This window comes from Lupinus angustifolius, chromosome LG07 (genome assembly GCF_001865875.1).
Source record: "Lupinus angustifolius cultivar Tanjil chromosome LG07, LupAngTanjil_v1.0, whole genome shotgun sequence".
NCBI classification, from domain to species: Eukaryota; Viridiplantae; Streptophyta; class Magnoliopsida; order Fabales; family Fabaceae; genus Lupinus; species Lupinus angustifolius.
Window position 1 is genome coordinate 14,942,655 of NC_032015.1, and position 4,631 is coordinate 14,947,285.

At 32.4% G+C, this 4,631-nt stretch overlaps 1 pseudogene; it reads left to right on the top strand.

Moving 5' to 3' along the window:
- LOC109352454 lies at window positions 2,062-4,234 on the top strand (annotated as a pseudogene).

A 4,631-nucleotide genomic window follows, 5' to 3' on the forward strand; every position in this document is an offset into this window, starting at 1 on the left:
ATAAAAAATAAAAAAGTAAAGAGAGAAAGTATGCTTTGTGACTACTATTTTTATAGATAGATAAAAAATAAAAAATGTAAGATCTATATACTGTCATTCTAAAGATGTATACATAATCAATATATCATTCACAATTTATTTTTATTGCTTTTATTTTGAAATCAATAATAATTAAATTTAAATCATGAATAATACAATGACATAATAAAAAATTCTTACGGTTTTAATTATAGATAATTTAACACAATTTATATCACTACACATTTTTCCTAATAACTCAATAAGTTAGACTAAAAGCGTAATAAATTGCTCTAACTTGCACAGCACAAGTTACGTAAATCTTCCCAAGAAAAATCATCTACTTCTAGATCTCTATTCACGAAGCAAATAAAAAACATGTGTGACAGCTATTCAGATGGCTCTTCTACTCAACACAAAAAACTTAAATAATTTACTGATATTTGCTTATTTAGCAAAGCAAATTTTCCATAAGCACTTTTTTGGCAAATGTCAATAATTACAACCAAGAGAATAAATTTCAAACATTGGTCAAAATACCAACAACATGATAGTTTAGTGGTGTAATGTTATATTAGATCATCAGAAATATCAAAAGATAAAATGTTTTAAAGCGAACATTTGTTGAGAGCAATAATCACATACCTTAAAAGAAATTAATTCACTACTCAAAGGTAATGGAATATTTGATAGTAAAAAAACATTTATCAAAATATTATACAAAATCAACTACCAAAGGTTTGACATCACTGTTGTGGATGCATATTCCGGACACACCCTATACTTTCGCGATAGATAAATGATATAAGGTGAATTACAAGTAAGGGTGAAAATAGGTTAGATTTTGCCTTAAACAGGCCTAGCCTGTATAACATATAGAAGTCTGGGTCTGACATGCTAGTCTCTTTAAAAAAATTTTGAAAGTCTAGACCTGGTCTACAAAAGTCTGATTTGACCTGTTAACTTGTTTAAAGACCTATTATATTATATGATCATGAAATATGCTACTATATCTACATTTAAATGAGTTTATAGACATATTTTTAGTTTAGTCAGACTCATCTAATTCTAATAATTAAATTATATTTCTGTATACATTTTTATATTAATATTACATATACAATAATATTACTTGTATTAAAATAATATAATTTCAACATTCTTATAAAATATAATTAAATAGGTCGGTATGTTAAGTTTAATAAGTTTTTTAGATTGCCTAAAACCTGACCTGTTAAGCTAAATATGTTTTTTAGAAAATATGAGTTTGACCTGTTCATAAAAAAAGTCTGACTGACTTAGGCTATTATAGGTCAAGTAATAAATCCCTAACAGGCGGTCTAACCTATTTTCACCCTTAATTATAATAGAATTATGTAGAAAATGACTCTGTGTTGTGGAGTGTAATTATTGTAATAAATGCTAATTTTATCACCAACTTTTTTTTTGGTAATTTTAAATATAGCATATATCTTTATGGAAATAAATCTACTTTGCCTTCATTTTAACACCTGTGAGTCAAAATTTAAGCTTAAACTCGTTCAAAGTCCTGGATTCATGTACCTGGGTTTATATAAATACTATAATTTTTAAGTTGAGGTTGAAAGTTCAACCCAAAATATTATTCTACAAGGTGAGAGGATCTGACAACTTTAATTATCACATTTAACTTGTTTATTTATTTGACCGTGAGATTCATGCTAACATTGATAAATGTAACTGATGATATGATAAGAAAAATAAAATTTCTGCTTTGCATATTTCTTGATGCTTTATTTAATAAATTGTTAATGATGTAAAAATTATACAATTCGAGTAAAATAATTTCATTTAATCCATATTTAAAATTATATTAAGATAAAAAAATAAAGGTGAAAGATTAAGAGAAACAAAATAATAAAGGTGAAAATAAGAAATAAAATATAAATATAAATATATTAGGTTTTTAAATAAGACGGTCCAATTTATTTTTGTAAACGATATTTAATTGAAAGAGCAATTATGGATCCAAATGGATTATTTTTTTAGCTAAAAGGGCGAGGAACATATACAAAGAAGATACATGAGATGAAGAGAGAAAGTAGTGAGAATTGTAGAGTGGAAACCAAAACCCTCCTTATTTCTTCATATGTTATTTGTTTCTCTTCCTTTCGCTTGAAGCCACTTTCTCTCTCTTATTTTTTAAGTTTGATTCAAAAAACCATATATTACTCTTCAACTCTACGCTTGATCCCACAAGTCCACAACCCCTTGCACCTTTTCTTCCACACGCTTTGATTCTCCTTCTGATTCTACTTCCAATCCTAAGGGAAATGAAAGGTTTTGATCTTTACCTCCAACTACAAGTGGGTTTTATCTACAACATCTTATGTTTTTCTTACTCAAAATCCCATTTTTAATGCTTTGTTATCATTTATGTACTTACTAAATTGACTGTAGAATCTTTTATACTATGCTTTGTGTGTTACTGTATTGTTAGTTGACTTAGTTCTATTATGGTTTGCTTTGTATAGATCAATTTAAGAATCTGTTTGATGCTTTGTGTATTATTATTACTCTATGGCTGCATCCAAGAAACACAGGCTTAGAGATTCGGCTTTACGCCGTCTGTTATATGTGTTGTGTGTTACTTTGTGTGGGGCTTTGCTACTGATATTTATTTTTGGATCGAATTCGATATCAAGAATTGAGATTATTCGCAATTTAGACATTGGTGACGATGGTTCTTCTGCATATCATTATGACTTGAAGGTTAGAGAGAGGGTTAAGCTTCCGAAACAGAATGAGTTGTCGTTTAGATTGGAAAAGTTAAATAGGGTGCCACCTAGAAACTCGGATCTGTATCCGAATCTTGCTAAGGATCGGATAGTGGTCGTTCTGTATGTTCACAACCGGCCTCAGTATTTGAGAGTGGTTGTTGACAGCCTTTCAAATGTGGTAGGGATTAATGAGACTTTGCTGATTGTTAGTCATGATGGGTACTTTGAGGATATGAACAAGATTATTGATGGTATCAGATTTTGTCAAGTTAAACAGATATATGCTCCCTATTCGCCTCATGTATTTTCTAATAGCTTTCCTGGAGTCTCGCCTGGTGATTGCAAGGATAAGGATGATGCAAGAGGAAAGCGTTGCAAGGGGAATCCTGATCAGTATGGAAACCACCGCTCGCCGAAGATTGTGTCTTTGAAGCATCATTGGTGGTGGATGATGAACACAGTATGGGACGGGTTGAGAGAGACAAGGGAGCATTCTGGCCATATTCTGTTTATCGAGGAGGACCACTTCATATTTCCGAATGCATATCAAAATCTACAGATTCTAACTTCACTTAAACATAAAAAATGCCCTGATTGTTATGCTGCAAATTTAGCACCTTCTGATGTGAACTCAAGAGGTGAAGAGTGGGCAAGCTTAATTGCAGAGAGAATGGGAAATGTCGGTTACTCTTTCAATCGAACTGTTTGGAGAAAAATACACAATAAGGCTAGAGAATTTTGTTTCTTTGATGACTATAATTGGGATATCACAATGTGGGCAACTGTTTATCCCTCATTTGGTCGCCCTGTTTACACGCTACGAGGTCCCAGGACTAGTGCAGTTCACTTCGGGAAATGTGGTTTGCATCAGGGTCAGGGGGAGAACAAGGCTTGTATCGACAGTGGCATGATGAACATTAGAGTAGATGATCCTGACAAGGTTTCTAACATTGAATCAGACTGGGTAGTCCACGTCTATAAAAACCAGCCTGGTTATAAGGCCGGATTTAAGGGCTGGGGAGGCTGGGGTGATGACAGAGACCGCCGCTTATGTTTGAGTTTTGCCACCATGTATCATTCCAGAGGCACTACGTCTCCTTTGTAAGAGTTAAGTTTCTTGCTTCTAGTTTCTCCCTTCGTTTCATTTTAGTCCACTATATCACATTATCGAGAAGAGCAGATTCATCAATACAGGAATTCACATCAGTCCTTTACAAATGGTGTTAAGGTCCATAATTACTTCAATAGCATCTATTAATCTTACGTATTTGTAACTTGTAGATCCTCAAGGTTTCAGTGTGTGGAACTGCATGTTAAGTGGTCTTTCAGACCTTTAATTTTCTGTATCAATATGCTTCCATATATCATTCATTGCATAAGAACATTGTTAAGGATTGGGCCAATAGAGAGTAACATTGTTGTATGCTTCTTTGTATGTGTCTCTGCACCTATGCTGTATGCTTAAAGGGTTTAGACTCTGCTTTTATTCTCAGAAAAAATATATTAATTGCCACTGTTTAAATTTGAATGGAAGAAATATTGATCAGTCATTAATGAAGTTTATGCATAACATAATACTTGTCAACAGTGACGGTGCTACATGCACCTTGGATGGGGATCTTCTGTCCCCAAAAATTCCTGCCCCCATGTACCAAGCCAATGAAATATTATAGAATAGCGTAAAAATATTAATTTATGTTATTTAAATTTTATTTTTAATCAAATAAAATTCTCTGATTGGATGGGGACACCAAATGGGACAGGTGATCCCCATCCCATGCACCTCGGGTTGCACACCTTGGATTTTTTTTTGTAAGAAATGTCTATATTGTCAAAAACTTTAAAAGTCTAAAA